Genomic DNA, 18,174 nt, shown 5'->3' with positions numbered 1-18,174 from the left:
TAGCACAGTGCATGTTGAAATATATAATACTGTACATAGCAAGTAGTTAGGGGTGGTTTTATCAAAACAGAGCGAAAATTTTCCCCTTGTTATTTTGGGATATTTCAAAAACGTGCCTCTGAGCTCTAGTGCAGGGCTTGATTAATGCATGATTTCCTCTTTAAAATTAGAAACAGGAATCAAGAATGAAGCTTAATAATTTTCATTTGCTCTTCTTTCCCAAGCATTCTAATTAAGGCCTGGCTCCCAGACCTGATTAAGCAGCCCCTGCATCTGACTCCAGTCTGCAGTCATCCCCGCAAGGCAGGAACTCAAGCTTATTTTGAGTGAATGGGAATGATCTGGAAGGAACAATGAGGTAGGACACGCTGTGAGGGGGGGTTAGATGGTTTTGGTTTTGCTCTTATAATTATAATTTTCCCTGTCCTTTGTAGAGCACAACAACACAATTTAATAACAAATGCCAAAAACATCATTCTAGGGAAAACACCATTGGTCTGACTTTTAGAGTACTCGGTCAGGAATATCCCAGTTTCCATTGCCTTACTCTTTGATTTTCTTGAGCTAAATGTTACAAAAGCAATATGTACTTTATATTTTATATTAAACAACCATAAACATGTATGTGCTATTACTAACCAATGCCCTTAATCTCTTGGATTCAGTGAAATCATAAAATGAATTGCAAGTGTTTTTTTGATGGCTGTCATGGAGAAAAACATAAAGGAAAAAAACCGGAATTGTCAACCATGAATTTTCTCAAAACTATTTCTCTATTTGAAGATAACAGTCCTGAATTATTTCAGGACTTTCATTCTTAAAATATTGAAAAGTTGCACTGTAATATAGTTCGGTGGTCATTAAATGTTTCTGGCTAGTATTCAGAAAATAGATACTTAGGGTGTCCTTTGTACAAAGGAGTAAGTCAAAATTTCTCTTATGCAAATTACATAATTACAAATGGGTAAAGTCAATTTCTGGAAGCTATATAGATGCCCTCCCTGCCCTCACTTTTTAAAATACATATTTCAGCTACCATGGTAATGCCAGACCCAGGGGATATCATATATTTAATTGGGATACAAACCTGAGAGACAGCTACACCTCGCTTGTACATCCTCAGTCCTTCACCACTGTGCTTATGTCCCCTGCGTTCTACCTCCCTAACTCCTATCACAGAGAATACTTATTTATTTCATCTTGCTACAGTAACGCGAACCCATCACTTAAATAGTTCACCAAGTAAACTAATTCAAAGTGTCTCACAGAGTCCCTCCCCTGCCATCCCCTTTGTCAAAAGCCCATATCAGACCAATATCCCTTTCTTCAGTATTGAGCTATATTTTCCTAGTTGTCCTCAGTGTTTCCATTCTTTCTCATCCTGACCACATGCAAATTGGAGTCACATTTGTTCTCCCTTAAACACCATTTGCCTTGTTCTCCAGTTTAAAAATCTCAGCCATACCCAAACCAATCAGCAGGGACTTTAAATCCTGCATTCCTTGCTGCCTCTGAGCCCTTCTTCCACAGGGGCCTGCAATATTTGCTTATCCAAATCCCAGGACTACTTTTAGTCACTTGTGGATCTTATCAAAATATCAATTTCAATTCACTAAGTCTGAAGTGAAGACAAAGATCTGCTATGATGTCATTCATGGTGGAATGGACTACATTTTGAAAAGCAAAGATTTAAACAACTATTCTCTTTTATTGGGGAAACTGTGGTCTCTATCAAGGGCTTACTGGATGGGTAAGAATAAAGAGCTATATACAATAAAAAATTCCATATCTGACTGAACTAAGGACTAGACAAACTTTAAGTTCTCATCAAAAGTTATAGAGTGGTGCATGATTGGTTGATACTGTGTACATATAAACCATAGATATATTTATAGTATGATGAAAGGAAGGAAGGGAGGGTGGAGGGAGGGAGAGAGAAGGAAAGGGGTAGGAAAAGGGATGCGGAGGAGAAGGGAAGGGAGGGGGAGGGAAAGAAAAGGAGAAGGGAATGAAAAAGGAGAGGAAAGGAAAAAGGAAAAGAAAGGAAGAAGGGAGGCAGGGAGGGAAAAAGCAAGATTGGAAGGAAAACAGCAATTCCAATATAACAATTATTATTGAGACTTATGAAACAATTGTGCAAAGTGTTTACAAGCTACAGAAAACTCAAATACTAACACAAATAACATGACCAGACTTTGTCTGAATACTGTACTTCTGTCCTCCAGTCCTGTGCATCATGCATTTATTTGCTTTTGCTCAGCCACAGCCCTCCCACCTTCAGTGATCCATGAGCTGGACTCTCTCCATCTGTTCCACTACCCGGAGTCCAGCACCCTGCAGTAAATGGTACTTCTTGCCTCTTTAATCTCTGTACCGCTGGGAGAAGTAAAGTAACGTACTTGAAAAAATCCTGCTGGGCTGGTGTTACAGGGTTTATATACTTTTACTTAAAGCACTCTCTTATTTTAAGAAGTCCATGATTTCTACTTTGCTTCTTATGTGTTACAGTGACAGGATCAAAACTCAGTAGAACAGTCGTTGAAGTGGACCTGGTAACAGCTCTTAATCACACTGGCTAGAAAAGAGGTGGGAAGTAGAACTAATCAAATTTGCACATTGTTTCAAATACAAAATTACTGAATATATAGCTTCAGTGTTTTTGTTGAGGTCATATTTATGATGAAAGCTTGAATCCTCTGAACTCAGAGGATTCTGAGTGCATAGGAAAAATTTGAATCTGAACTCAGAAGATTCGGAGAGGAGAGGAGAAATTTGCCAGTACTGAATTTTAGTCCCAACCGGTAAGGTCCTAATCCCTGAAACTTTTTTTTGATCTCCAGAACTACCCCTGGCATCCTTTCCAAACTTAAAAGACAGTGACTGCCTTATTTTGGCTAATCTAGTTTGAATCAAAAAGATATGATCAATTCACTACATCCATATAGGATATATTCAATCCATTGTGGCTTTTTTTAGGGGGAAAGGGGGAAGTTGTTTACTGAATTGCTGTTTTATCACCTGCTCCAAGCACTTGTGTGTTTGGGTGGCCGTTCTCTTTAGTGTTTCTCCATAGAATAACAAGTACCCAATTTTATGAATATATTATGTTCCAGTTGAGAAAAATAAAACTGGAATATCTTCAAAACATGTAACAAAGATACAATTTTTTACTCTTCCATATTGAATTCTAAAGCCAAGAGAAGAAAAGATATCTTCCTTGTCCTTTCCCAGATACTCTAAGTGCCAATAAGATATTGCCTGTGTGGGAGAACAGTCGACAAGTCAATATATTTCTGAGCCAAAAAACACACACTGATAACGTCCTACCTAGAATTTCACAGAGCCCAACAAATTTATCCTAAAGACAACCAGGAAAAAAAAATTGCCTATTTTTCTGAGTCTTCCTAATGAAACTTAAGAGTAAATGAGGATTCCCAAAATTACTACTTCTGAAGTGGGTGAAAAATTTAAGACTCTCCTTTCTGAAGAAGGTCATCTAACATAGAGTCTGGGAGCAAAATCAGACTTCATAAGTAAATAGGAGAGAAGCAATAAGAGTGGTGGGATCCTGAGCCCAAGAAATTGATGCCGTAATTCATCTGGATTTAAGTATTGAAGCCCTAGTTGGAACAGAAAGTTTTCTCTATGGAGAAAGTTTTTTTCAAAGAAAGCACTGTAGTCGACCCTAAAACATGTCTCCGAAATCTGAATCAGTTTATTGCTATCTCTTTCTTCCTTGAGAAGCACAGGCTGCTAAATTAAAATAATCATCTTCCCACGGCAGCTCTCTTCCCAACAATCCTACAAATGAGCCATTCTCAACAAACGGAGTCCTGTCCTCCCTTCTCAATCCTCATTCTCCCCAAAAGAAACTCTTCAATAAATTGGTCACGGAGAGGAGAGTTGAGGCAGCGGGCACAGGCGTCACAGTGTCTGTCCTCAGAGCGGAGCCCACTCTCATCACAGCCCCCGAGGCTGCACCGCAGCGTGCAAGCACGCCGGCTTCTCTCTGTGCCCCCCACTGCCGTTCTCCATCACACCATCCAGCCACCTCCTCAAGTACACCATATTCCTGCCTGCTGGAGTTCTCCCTGGCTGTGGTGAGAAGAGCTTCCTAAAATCCTTTCGGGAGTCCCTCAAAAGAGGACAGTAAAAGTCTTTTCTAATGTTTAACAAAAGACTCTCTCCTCCATGATGCTGCAGATTTATACTTGAACCTCAGTTCAGAGAACAAGCATCATGTAATTCTTTAGTGTGTGGACCCTTTGCCTATACCAGTTAGTAGCTGTAAGGCCTTAATATTTCTATGCCTCAGTTTTCTCACATGTAAAATGGAGAAAGCAATAATATCTCCAGCATGTAGTTATTTAGGATGACAGTGAACTAAATTCATATATGTAGAGTTAAAACACTGCCTGTCACATAAGAAGTGATTGATATATGTATGTCCTCTTATTATTGCCTCCTGAACTTTCCCCTTTCGTTTACCCTCTACTTTGAAAGGCTTCTTGGTTCACTCCTTTTACGCAGATACCAACAGAAGGTAAAATCCTTTAGGCAGTTTATCTTTTTCACACAACAACAATAGAAGTTAAAAAACTTAGCTTGTCACCTGAATGGAATTTGCTGTTTAACAGTTTAATGCCACTTCGGGAATTTGTGTTATTTTGAAATAAGTAAATAAAACTTGGCATATTAAAAACTTTGTCTTATCACAGATTTCAGTCCAGATTTCAAAGCAAAGCTATAGGAGTTATTTCATGTTGATACAATTAATGTCATGTCAAAGCTAGCTGAATTTTTCTGAGTAAAATGGGAGGAAGGAGAGAGAGAAGGCTAAAGAGAAGGGGGAGAGAAAGCAGAAAGGAAGAAGGGAGGGAGGGAGAGAGGGTGGGTGGCACCCTATTCTCAGGAAATCATAAAACTACACTGAAATGCACCGTATAACAATCCCATTTCATATCCTATTAAACACCATAGGAAATGACATTTTCTACAGTAAGACAAGCAGATGGTAGAAGGAGAGAGCAAAATAAAGCTCTTTGAAAACTGAGAATGAAAATGCCACTGCTAACATCTTGGGTCCCTCTGACGTGTTCATATATCAAGTTATAGCCTCCAAGACAGCCGCTTTCTTTATTATATGCGTGTCTTGCCACCTAAAATAGTTCCACGGGGCTTCTGAAGGAAGACTCATGTGGTGCTAGAGATGTGTGTTTGTGTGAGTTTGTGAGTGGGGCCAGGACAGGGAACAGTGGGGGCCATTCAAAGCCCGGAGACAGGCAGCCCTGACTAGGATGCTCGGCCAGCCGGGCCGTGATTCATCTGCCTCTCGGGCCCAAGGACATCAAGTCCTCTGTTTTGCTCTTAGTTCACATTTGTCCTCTAAACCAATGAGTCATACATTGGAAATATGTATGAAATAAGCAAGAAGAAGAATATGTCACTGAGTTATTTCTGGTTGTTCAATATACACATCTTAGGACATCGTGTGTTTGAAAGGCAAATTTTTAAATATGAGAGGTTTATACAAAATGGATAGAATTGGTTCTGTAAAGAAAACAGCAAAGTGAGATGCAAGAAGAAATGGAGCCTGGTAAAACAATTAAGTTTAGGTGAGGAGAATAAAAGGATGTTCTCAAAAGGATAATTTTCCTCAGAGAAAATGGCACAAATTCTTGGTCACTCAAATTAACAGAGAACTATTCCTGCCGAAGTTTCATGCTGGGAAACAAGTGACGTTTGGTCTGTTGTAAAGCTGTCCCACCTCTCCATGGCAAATATGAGCATGATACCTTAATGCAAACAGAATTGTTCTTTGCATACCTTCCCAGCCAAACCTAACTGCCTGAGAAATCAGAGGATTGAATAATTGAGTGTTATCATGAGAAAATAGAAACCTGAAAGCATCCATGTGTAATGCGTGGCCTGACAGTTGCCCATGTAGGACCTTTTCATTAATCCATTGGCTTGGCAGATACCGGCTGACACCTGCCATGTGCCTGATTATGAGTACCCTAGCCCCTGAGGACACAGGCATGCACAGGCTGACGCTGCCCATGTCCTCATGGACCTTCAGTTTTATGGATCAATCAGGTGTTTAGCAAGAAATAATAGAGGTAATATTCATGACAATTAGTGGTATGAAGAGCAGTAGAGGTGAGGGACTGACTTGTCTGGGTGCAGGGGACAAACATGTGATGGAGACAGGAAGATCTGACATTGAGCTGAGACCTAAGAACTCGAAGGATGAGAATGTTGGCAAGAACATTGCAAGCAAAGGGAATATCACTGCCCGGCCCTGAGGCTGGAAAGAGAGCAGGGTTTCTGAGAAACTGATGGTAAAGAGCTTAACTAGAGCACAAGGACAGAGAGAGACAAAGAGAGCCAGGAGAGGACAGAGGTCACACAGGGAGAACCTTCTAGGACATGCTGAGAACTGTGAACTTTCTCCAAAGATAATTACAAGTCACTGGACACGGGGGAGTGACATGATCAGATGTGCAGTATTAAAGATAATTAGCTTGTATGGCAACAGTTTGGTGAGGAGAAAGGGAGGGAAAAGAGAAAATGGTCAGAAGTCATTCAAGTATGCCAGCCAACATCTTGATTCAAGATGATGGTCATCGAGAAGAGGAAGTAGAAAAGATTATGATGAATTGAGAAGGTGTTATCAGTAAGACAGTGATTGTTCTCATGCCTGTGTGAGACAGAGCTGTATGCAAGGAGAGGAGGGAGAACAGGAGTGAGAGATGATATCTGTGAGCCCCCGTCTGTGAACTGTGAGGACTTCCTCCCTTGTCACATACGAACATAGACACTTGAACTAGTTTTCCTAACCTTCTTATTCCCTTTCCACCACTATTTTATATAAAGTTGTTAACTTCACAACAGAACCCTCAGTGGAAAGAATCTCTGGTCGGGGTCATCACAAAACAAAGGGAGGAAAGGTTGTTACCCATAGAGCATGCCCTGGGCTGGGAGCAATAACTGGAAAGGTCTGAGTTATTTCCCTTTTGGAAAGCAGTGGGTGCATCTTCAGTTTTACGTGGAATAATTTTATTATGTTACAGGGAAGCAATTTTCCCCTTTTAGAAGTGTAAGGGTAGAAGAAAGTGCATACTGATTTGTAACAGTCAAGAGGAAAATACCACTGCAGACATTTGTTGCTTGTCTGGCTGCCCAGCATTTGACCGTTCATACACTTAGGGAATGTCACATCTTACAAGTCTTGATGGAAAGCATATCCTAGTACAGAAGCAGAAGGTGCCAGATACTCACCAACCCAGATTTTCTGGCATGGGCACATTTCCTGAGCCAATCAGAGGTACTCGCCATGTATTATAAATCAGAGATTAACTAGGAACAGGAGGGACAGCCGAGAATGTGCTCAGATGCTGGTGGTGGTGGCGGCATCAGTAACTGCTTTTCAGGGCTGCAGAACTAGAGAATCACCCGGAGCAGGGTAGGTGGGATACACGTCAAGGTACGCTTCTCAGCAGTAGGGGCAGTTGTGTTTTCTCCAGGCCAGTTATGTAATGTTTGAGGTGTGGTTCCTGCATTGATTCCAGACCCCTTTGTTCTGCTTTCCCAGTGATTCTGTGAGACTCTCAATATCCTTTCAATTAATTTCTTTCCTCAATTTGTATCTGGCCTTTGAATCAAAACCCTTTGGTAATACAGTAATAGTTAACATTCTGCTCATTGGACAGTGTAACAAACTGAAGAATATTCCCCAAAACTGTTTTATCACTTGCTTAAATTTATAGAAACATATCCTTTCTCCCAAAATACAGATGTGCTGTTACCATGTTCGGGAAGACGATGGGTGGAGATTTGACTTCACCCTGCGAGGCAATGAGCATAGCCCTTTCAGCTGACACCTCCTTGGCTCTCATGCCAACGGGCACGCTCTCACTGACTATGCTGACATAGAGACTGGCCCCCTGCACCACCTGCCAGAACCCGAAGGCACAGGACCTCAGAAGGGATGCCAGCCAAAGTCAACACAGGCGCAGCAATGAAGAGAGAAGATTTAATGTTACCACAAGCCAAAGTGGAGAAGACCCAAAGTACATAATTCCAGGCTCCAATTCCCACACATTCCTCCAGTGAACCTCTTTTGGTATAATAAAAAGATCCACCAGGGAGCTGGATATGCCCCTCCACTAGGAGTCTAGCCTAGCCTGATAATCCTGCAAGCAGTATCACCAAGGGGTCAGCCCCCCAGGGATCCCTCCAACGTGACGTCATGTCACGTTAGCAGCAGGACACCCCTCTCAGCCGTACAGCCTCTGAGAGGATGTGGCAATGGTCTTTGACAAAGCTCTGGCCCTACATTTAAAAAAGCAGCCTGTTTTTTCTTTGCAGTCAAATCTATTTCATTCTGCCCTGAACTAGAAAGCCCCTGATATTCCATTAGTTTCAGCTCCATTCCCTACTCAGTGTCAGAGGCATTTGAGGACCACACACTGATGTTACGGTTAACGGCACTGATATGGCTGGGGCCCCAGACAGCTGCAAGAATGAATCGAGAATGAAGACTGCTGGCTAAGTGCTGGGAGAAACCTGTGCAGGAATAGAGGCCCTGACTTTTAATTCTATATGGGTCACTCATCCTAGGTGATTCCTGCTTCTCCTCCAGTTCCGTGGCTTCAGCTATTATCTGGCAATAACCAACCAATGTGCATTTCCAGCATGGATTTCTCCCTTACACTCCAGAATCATATACCCGCTTGCTTATTTGACATGTCCACTTCGCTGCCTAACAGGTAGGTCAAACTTAAAATCAACAAAAACTTGATTACCCCGACACCTTCCCCCAACCTGTATATCCCCTGGTTACTCCATCTCAGTTTCTGGCAGCTCCATTCCACCAGTTGCTCAGTGCACAAATTTAGACTTCTAGTCTTCTTTCTTATTCTCCAACTTTACATCCAAATTATCAAGAAGTTTTGTCAACTCTAGCATTAAAATATACACAGGATTTTATCAGTGTTCATCACCCCTTCCATCCCAACCCTAGTACAAACTGTCAATCACTTCTCATAGGACCTCTTACCTGGTCTCTCAGATTCAATTTCCACATCCCCGCCCCAACCTTCGTTAAAGTCATCGAGTCTTCCCTTAACAAAGCTAAGCTTTAAGACATAGGTTCTTGCTGATCCAATCTCTCTTGTGGTTTTGCGTCGCACTCAGAGTAAAAGCAGAAGTTTGTATCCTGATTCACAAAGCCTTCCTTGCCACGGGTCTCTCTTTGCTCACTCCATACCACACCCTGCCCATCTCTCTCTTTCCTCTCCAGATACTCTGGCCTACTGGCTTTTTCTCCTCCATACCAGGCACCCTCCTGCTTGAGTTTCTTTGTGCATCACTGCTTCACCTTCCTGAAATGTCCATTTCCAAATTGTAACCTGTAATTTCCCTCACTTCTTTTCAGAACCTTCCCTGACCTCTACATAAAAATGCCTCTCCTGTGAGTAATTTTGTGCCCTCTCATGCTTTATTGTCCTTTATTCTACTAACCCCTGTGTTTTTGCTTATCTGTTTTTGTCTTGTTGCCTCCCACCAGGTCATACTTCATGTAAACAAAGGCTACTTATCTCATTCACTGCACATCTCAGCACTTAGGATAATGTCCATCCATCCATAATAAACCCATACTCTAGATCTGTTGAATAAATAAATGAAAGAATGGAGAAGATCTACAAAGGGATTACTGAAAGAACCTTGGCATTTGAGGATTTAGGAAACAATAAGAGAAGCTTATGCAGAAGACTGAGTAGTCTCCAAAGAGGGGGCGAATAAACCAGAAGAGCTGGTGTCACTGAAACCACGGGAAGTGACTGTTTCTAGCTAGAGGAAGCGGTTAATGCTGTAAACTGCTACAGAGGAGTGGCCAGTGAAGTGTGAGAGAAACAGAGGGAGAGAGTGGTAAATAATCAGTCAGGCAAGGAAAGGAGATGATGACCAACAGGAGTGTTGAACATTTTTTGTAAACCAAGTTAGATTATATGGTCATTGGGTTTGTAAAACAGAGACCTCTGTAACTTTATTAAGAGCAGTAAGTTTGGGTGGAATGGTCAAAATGAGAATCTGACTGCGACGGGCAGACTAAGCTTCAAGAAAAGAGAGAAAGGAAATAATCAGTACCAAAAAAAATTGTGTAGAGAAAACTTTCTGTAAAGAGAAAAAGAAATGAAGGACTTGCAGCAGTAGAGTATACAGTTCCTTAGGGCATTTTTTTTTTCTCCCCATCTTCCAGGATCTAAGGCATGGGTATGCAGTTTAGGGTTGCCCAATTTGATATTTGCACTGAGGCTATGAATACGGAGTAAATTCTGGGACAGGTGAGTTAGCTGTGGCGTTCGACGACAGCACGGTGTAGGTGCTGGAGTGTCAGTGGCACCAGCGATGAGAACGGTACTGTTTTCAGGGGGGCCAGTGCCAGTGGTGACATCCTGAACAGATCGTTCTGACACATCGCCTTGGCTGTGGCTCCAGCTGACTAGACTCCGTTGGTTCCCACACATTTTCTCAATCTTGTTCTCCAACTATCCTGTTGTTGATTCTGTAAGTTTTCCCAAGCCTGATAGAAATATTCTCTTCTGTTTGAGCTAGCCAAGCTCATTTTCTATTGCTTGCAATGAAACTCCTGACTGACACAGAGTAGTTCAGAGGTTGTTGCAATTATTTAGGATAAAAGAAGATAGTAGCCTTAATTAAAGCAAGGATATTATGATGAAAAGGAAGGGAGAGGTGGGAAATAAGAGTTAAAATTCATAGGAATGTATTGGGCATTGGCATAAAGAGAAGAAAGCATCACAGAGGATGGTTTGTAGGCTGGGTAAATGAAGTGTTGTCAGTACTTCCAAACACAAAGAATCAAAAACTAATAATAATAGTAAAGGTGTTGGGCAGATGGGGAAGGGAGCGGATTTGTGGTGGTGAGAGTAATTACCATTTCACGGAAGTTGAGTTTGAGACTAAGATGATGTTATGGGAGATGTAGAGTAGACAGATGGATGAAAGTATGAATCTGTGGGAAAATGTCATAGATAAAGATAGAAAATTCAAGTCATCAGGAACTGAAATCATGAGAGGAAATGAGATCACTCTGGAAGAGTTCACAGCATAAGAACTTGGGTTGAGGATGGACAGCTGGAGAATACCATACTTTAAGAGATAAGCTTAGGAAGAGAATGCTAGAAAATTAATCACATCATTCTGGACCGCCGCTCCTTTCTTGATTAGATGGTATGACTAATTACTCCTTCTAGTTTCCTTGGACATGAAGAGTCCCTTGAAAATCATTTTCTTGTCTTTGGCAGCTCTTTCTCAATGAGCAATGATTTCAAGTAATTATTTACCTGCCTCAATTTTTAACCCAAGATCGGGACCCTACATTCTTTGTTAACAGCCTGTGCCTGCAAGATTTGAAGAATAATAAGCCCCTTTACAGTGTAGACAATTCTTTCAGAGGGCAAATCTCTAAAAATAATACAGTGAAGGAACTAGCTATCTGACACTAACACTGCCACATAGATCTCTTACGTATATAAGGTTTCTCCATTTCCCCCCAGAACCACCCTAAATGTATGAGTTCTAAAGAAGCAGTGCCCTATTCCCACCATCCATTTAGGATCTACTTGACCAGTAAGGGTCTCTACCAACTCCTACCTCCCCTTTTAACCTTATTCTGAATTTTTGCTGCCTTATATCAAATCAATACCACTGGTTAAAGATGCAGACTCTGTGGACATAAAAATTCACCTACAGTTATGAAGCCACCTTTCTATCTTCTTCATGGTTTCCAGTGGCTTCCTAGGACCTAACTGTTGCTGTAACACAGCCAGCTTTAATTGATGTAAAAGAGGTGGTAAGAAGGAAAATGAATCTGTGTTTCCCTTGTCTCTAGGGTGGAGGGAAGATGGAGAGGGTATGATGTGGTTCTATAGACCTGTGATGGTTAATATTATGCGTTAGATTGACTGAGTTAAGAAATACCCAGGTAGCCGGTGAAACATTATTTCTGGGTGTATCTGTGAAGGTGTTTCCAGAAGAGATTAGCATTTGAGTCAGCAAATGTGCTTTCTGCTTGAGCTGGGACACCCAGCTTCTCCTGCCGTGGCGCACCAGTGTTCCTCCTTGGGCATTCAGGCTCATGTTGTGACATTTACCTTGGCTCCCTTGATTCTTAGGCCTTCAGGTTGGGATGGAAACTGCACCACTGGCTTTCCTAGGCCTCCATTTTGTAGGTGACAGCCTGTGTGACCTCACCTCTGTATTTGGTTCATTGACTCATGTGAGCCAATCCTTCATAATAAATATGTCTTTCAAAATATTTATACATATCCTGTCGGTTCTGTTTCCCTAGAGAATCCTGACTAATGCAAGGCCCAAGAGAAGACAGGGAATTCTTAACCAATGCAACAGAGGAAACCAAGACAGAAAATGATAAGACAAGCATAAATTCATGGACTATTCTGAGATTCAGATAATTCAAACACATGTAAGACTATCAAGTTCAGAGTATTCAGAGATTTAAACAAAGGCTTATGTCACAGAGGCAAGAGTTTATTCAGAAACATGAAGATTGGGAAGTAGAGGAGTCCTGGGGATTGCGAGAAATCTAGGAAAATGTTTATGATTATATAAAGATGTATAGTAACTTTAAAGTCAAGGGAATGGGAAATAGCTTCAGTGAAACTCTGGAAAACATAGGCAGAAGAAGACAAAGCAAAATGATTGAACAGAAGCTGTTTGAAAGTTATATTAAAAATTAAGTAATAAGATAGAGGCTTTAAGAAGGCCAAGAAAGAAAAGAAGACATTTTTATCACCTGTGATCAATGGAAAGAGACTAAGTTAAGAACTGAAATAAATCCACTGATTAACTATTTGCAGGCCATGTCCTTGTCAATGGCTTTCTGTAGAGTGATGAGGATGGAAAGCAGAAATCAGTTAGTTGTCAAATAAATGACAGAAGAGGAATTGCAGAGATTAAGCAAACACTACATTTTCAAACCCAAGTGTAGTTGTAAAGAGAAAAATAATAACAGGATAGCTAGAGGAAGATAGGCACTAAGGATGGTTTGTTTTGCTTTCAGAAAGATATTTGAGCATTGAATATGTTTTTCTGTTATGTGACAAACATGAAATCTAATTTGAACTGCTTAAACAATAGGGAATTTATTGATTCTTTAAAGTAAAATGATCCAGAGTAGATCAGCTTTAGGAATGGTCTGGTAAGAGTTTCTGCTTCTCTAGTGAGAACTGATCACTGGAATTAGCAGTGGGGTCAGCTTCTTTGGGATCTCTGGTTTCCCCAATTAGAGACTGTTGGTGAGATGAAGGAAAAGGAGATGATGAGTGCTGGGAGAAAACCAGAAGGTGGTTCCCCTATAGTCTACACCTTTAGTATAAACATACCTTTCATCTCAGATACACACTTTCAGAAATGCCTATGCCATGTGAAATATACTTCCTCCCTTCCCAAATGCAGCAAACTCAAAATCCCTTCCAGTTACTGCATCTAGGACAAGCCCAGGGTCTCTGTGTCAGGTGCAGTCTTCTCCAAGAAGAATGGTTCAGGTACCTGTAGCTACGTGAGAAGTTGTCCGCCACACAACATCCAGCATTTATTAGTGGAGAGAGAACAGGATCATCACAGTAAAACTTCCCACTTGGAGAAAAGGATAATTGAAGTCAGCAGTGAGCGCTCTCAGTCATGCCTAAATGGAACAGTTCCTGGGCGAGCTTTCTGGAGAAGCTGCATTGTCCATTCCCTCCTGCCCATTACGGCATCAGAAATGAATGGATGGTACGGCTGCCTTGTCTGGAAGCTGACTACTTTTAGCAGCCAACTTCCTGCTAATGTGAATTTGGGGTCTAGAAAAAGATCAAAGGGTTGAGCAGATAGCTATTTTAGCTAGGCTTGGTTGAGTTTTATTAGCAATACTGCTGTCATAGGAAATAAAGATTCTTATCTATTTGTTTCCAGCCCATATAAAGGGCGAGCAGTTAAAGCCATAGATATTATCTTCTAAGAGTTGTTAAACCCAGACCTGGGCCTAAAATGTCTGTTTCCTAGTAGCCCAGTTTTGGTTTCCCTCAACTCCTAGACCTCAGTAAATAGTTTCCACCCAAAATCATCTGACTGAGAAGACAAATATAATATGCTTCTTGCCCCCTGCCTGCATCCCAGGTGTTTCCCCTAAACAGGAGTGATGTTTTATCTTTTGACAGGCAGAGAACTTGTAATAGAGGAAGTGGGAAGAAGATTGGGAAATCAGGTCCCTCCTGTACCTTAAATTTATCTCTCTCGCCCTGCTTCTGCTTATATTAACCTCCACTTAGGGCCAGGAATTTGGTATTCCAACCCTACAAGAAACCAGATAATCTAATTTCAAGTCACTTTTTGGTAACAGTCTGCAGGCAGAAGACATTCCTTAACAAAACATATTTTTTCTCCTCCCAACTTTCAGGAGACCTAATTTCAAATGAAGCATCTCTTTATTACAAGACATTACTGAACATTAAAAGAAGACTTCCACACACTTAAGCATTCTGACCTTTCTTACATGATCCTTATCCAAGGGTTCAATAGGTCATAGTTTAAAAAATTCTTTTGTAACTACAAATTAGGAAGGCCAACTTCACAGGACAAGACAGAACAATTCTCTACCTACTCTTTTCTTGGTTCCACCAGTTCCACAATTTCACTCACAACATCCTATTTTCTTTGGCTGAAATTATTATCAGTGTAGCTCAGGAAAACTCATTGTGCTGCAACAATAAATGTGACTGGTCAGTCAGTAGTTTGGTTTCGGTTTGTTTATCTCATGCATTTGAACAAGTCCAGAGACAGTAGAGTCTTCAGTTAATTTTTGATCAGGGCTCCGTTTCTCCAGCTGTCTCGCAGGTCTGCTATTATTTGAGCAGGAACTTCATCCCCAGGCTGGCTTCTCTTACAGTGATAAGGTTATACCGACTTCACATCTGCAAACCACAGAGACCTTGAATTCTCACAGTGTTCTCTAGAATTTGATTGGATTTGTGATTGTCACATATCTGCTACTGAACTACTCTACAGGTCCAGGCAGATCACATGAGCTGAGTAATCAAGTCTTAGCAAAATTCTTCAGAACTGAATTTATCCACTCTATAGCCATATGGATTCTCAAAACTAGAAACCAGCAGCTGTAGAAGTTGCAGTAAAACCATAAATTTGAGAAACAATTAATTAATGCCACTATAATATTAAGAAGAGAAATTGAAGACATAGTAAAGTAGGAAGTTTTCAAAGGAGGAAGATCCTTTGAAGAGATAAAAGTAAAGTGGGAAGAGATCATGTTCAAGTAGGACAAAAATATGTCATATTGCCATATATTAATTACTTAATAATCCAAATTGTATTTTACAATAGTCATCACCACTGCATTTCCAAAGTCAACCTGTCTAAACAGGAAACAGACTACTCTTGGTTTTATTTCCAGTGAAATTTTTGTTGAGATAATTATAGATTCACATGCAGTTGTAAAAAAAAATAGTAACAGAGAAATGCAGTATATACTTCACCCAGTTTGCCCACCAATGACATTAAAAAAGAAAAAAAAGACACAGGAGATTATAGTAGCCAGGATTTTTTTTTTTTCAGGAGATTTACACTGATACAATGCACCACCTCTCTTGGATTTTGAAACTAATTTGAAGACACTGTAATTGATTCATAAAAGGGAAAAAAGCAGACGTTCAGCTGAGTAAGTTTTTGTCTGAAAACTTATATTGCTTCTGAGGAAAAATAGTTATATTCAATAATGAGATGTATGGGAAAAACTGGGGAGGAAGGTGGTCATGGTGAATCATACTGAAAATATCAGCATTTTTCGAGAAAACTTTGCATACATCATAGTACATATTAAGACGCTAGTGATCTTTTATTTGTCATTAGCTGTTATCTGGTAAGAGCTGTTGGTATGACGTTGTTCTGCTTTTCTAGTAAAAAGCTTGAGAAGATGTGATAAAAGCAGTTATGAAACATTTCAGAGCAGACTGGTTTTAAATCAAGATGATAAAAACAAATTATTTCTAAGTTTCTATTATTTATAGTTACTTACAGTTACTTTGCCTGCTTAAAATTTCTTTAACCATGCATTCCAAATTCATTAAAAATAGCATTGTGTTTTAGTATCAAAATAAACACAAAGCATGAGAAACAAAAACTCTACCATGAATGAGGTTTGACAAAACTATCTTTTTTGTTAATGTGACAATTGACAATGGACACTTTCATCCGATGCGGTGCAGAAGAGCAGCTGATAGCTAGACTCATGTTAAGTTGGTGTTGGGCTTGGTTGCAAATAAAGGAAAACTCAACCAAGACTAAAGGAGGGGTTGAATGTCTCCGATAACAAGAATCCTTCTGCTATGGAAGTCAGGATGGTTTTAGCTTTCTGCCAGTTTTTAACATACAACTCATCCTTATGGTGACAAGAGAGGTGCTAAATCTCTGACATTGGAAACAAGGAAAAAGAAGAGTTTGAGGGGAAGGGTTGCATGGCTCTGCCTTTTTGTTTGGCTGGGAAAGGAGAGAAAGTGACCCTCAGAATTTCCTCCCCCATCTCCTTGCCCAGACACGTCATCATTCTTGCTTGCAGGAGGTGTGGTCTTTGGTTTATTTTTTTCCGCTAGATTTTATAGGAGAAGGAGTCAAGGGATAAAGAGTTTGGAATGGGTATCGAGAGTCAACTTCTTTGCACAACTAGAATGAAGATAAATAAGAATTCCTCACTGCTTCCAAGATATAAGGAAAGAGGAGCACAGTGAAATGGTAAGATGCTCCTCAGGAAAAACACATTCCCCTCAAGGATTCACAGGCTTACTCAGGAACCATCATTTTAACATACCAGTGATATTAAGTGAGATGAGAATTTTTACTGCTGAAGTTACTTGAGAAGTTACCAGTATTAATATGCATCTGCCCAAATATTGATATATATGTATCATGTGTGTGTGTGTGTGTGTGTGTGTGTGTGTGTGTGTGTGTGTGCACAGAAGGAAAAGAGGGAAGAGAAGAAGGAGGGGGAAGAAAAAGGAAGAGAAAGAGAAGGAAAGGAGGGGAAGGAAGAGGAGGAGAAGTAGTTGTCACACAGAAGTGGCAAACTCTAACGCTGCTCAGTGACAAGAGAACCTGGAACTGTATTTCAAGTACTTCCAGGAGTATTAGGAAAAAGCATGAAACTGGGATATGCCTTACAAGTTTATCTGGAGATCATAAAAGAATTAATGAATTATGGCTTTACATAATCACATTGACTCTAACGGCAGATTTGGTCAAACATTTGTTGGTTAAGTTCTTAATTTATTAAGTAAATTCACTGATTTTTTTTAAGACAGGTTCTCACAACTTTTGTAGAAATTTTCAGATAAATACAGCAGAATACTGATGGGTGTGGGCAGCTAGGCATATATCAGCAAGCAATGTACTACTTAGTTTGAAAGGTGTCCCTTTTTCAAATATTTAATTTTTTATATTTAGATTGTGTGAATCTAATGCCAGGACAAAATTAAACAAAGTGGAAATAAATTGCATTAAAATATAAGATTTCTGAAATTCATTTCTCCTTTTGAAAGAACACTGAAAATATTCCTGTCACTCTAAAAATATAATTTTACAAGAGGGATTGTTTCAATTTTTCTTAGGTCCCAGTATTTCAAAGGCTTTAGATTTGATCTTGAATATTGGTATTTCTATAATGCTAACGCTTTTTTAAATATAGATATACATATGATAGTAGGTTAGAACACATTAACAATGAAGTTTCATATGTGTATTTTGGAGATTCATTACTTGCAGCAAGAGAATTGGAGAAGAAAACAGTTACAGATGGAATTAATTGGCTTTTTGAAACTCCTCTATCATGTAAAGGGAGGAATTGATTTGGGGTATTAACTGAATTATTCTAGATATTCCAAAAGCAAAAATTCCCTTGAGGGCAGAAGAGACAGACATGCATACATAATATGTAAATACATGTATACATACATACATACATACATACATAAAATGTGTTAGATGGTGATAGATGCTATGGGGAAGAATAATAGAAAATAAATAAAGCTGAGTAGTCAGGGAGATTCTGTAAGTGGGTGGAAATATTAGTGTTGACAGAAA

General features: G+C 40.0%; 1 long non-coding RNA gene across 2 annotated transcripts; it reads left to right on the top strand.

The window, feature by feature from the left end:
- The first annotated feature begins 224 nt into the window (after nucleotides 1–224).
- On the top strand, nucleotides 225–16,221 carry LOC118916698 (uncharacterized). Of its 2 annotated transcripts, XR_005026494.2 has the most exons (4): nucleotides 225–358; nucleotides 7,797–8,072; nucleotides 8,645–8,771; nucleotides 12,377–16,221. It is a non-coding gene; the product is annotated as an uncharacterized LOC118916698 (long non-coding RNA). The 2 variants fall into 2 exon arrangements; XR_005026493.2 differs by having other exon boundaries at nucleotides 7,797–8,771.
- The last annotated feature ends 1,953 nt before the right edge of the window (nucleotides 16,222–18,174 follow it).

The sequence above is a fragment of the Manis pentadactyla genome, chromosome 17, assembly GCF_030020395.1.
Source record: "Manis pentadactyla isolate mManPen7 chromosome 17, mManPen7.hap1, whole genome shotgun sequence".
Taxonomy (NCBI): domain Eukaryota; kingdom Metazoa; phylum Chordata; class Mammalia; order Pholidota; family Manidae; genus Manis; species Manis pentadactyla.
Note: the sequence above shows the minus strand (reverse complement) of the source record. Positions and strands in the feature narration are given on the sequence as shown.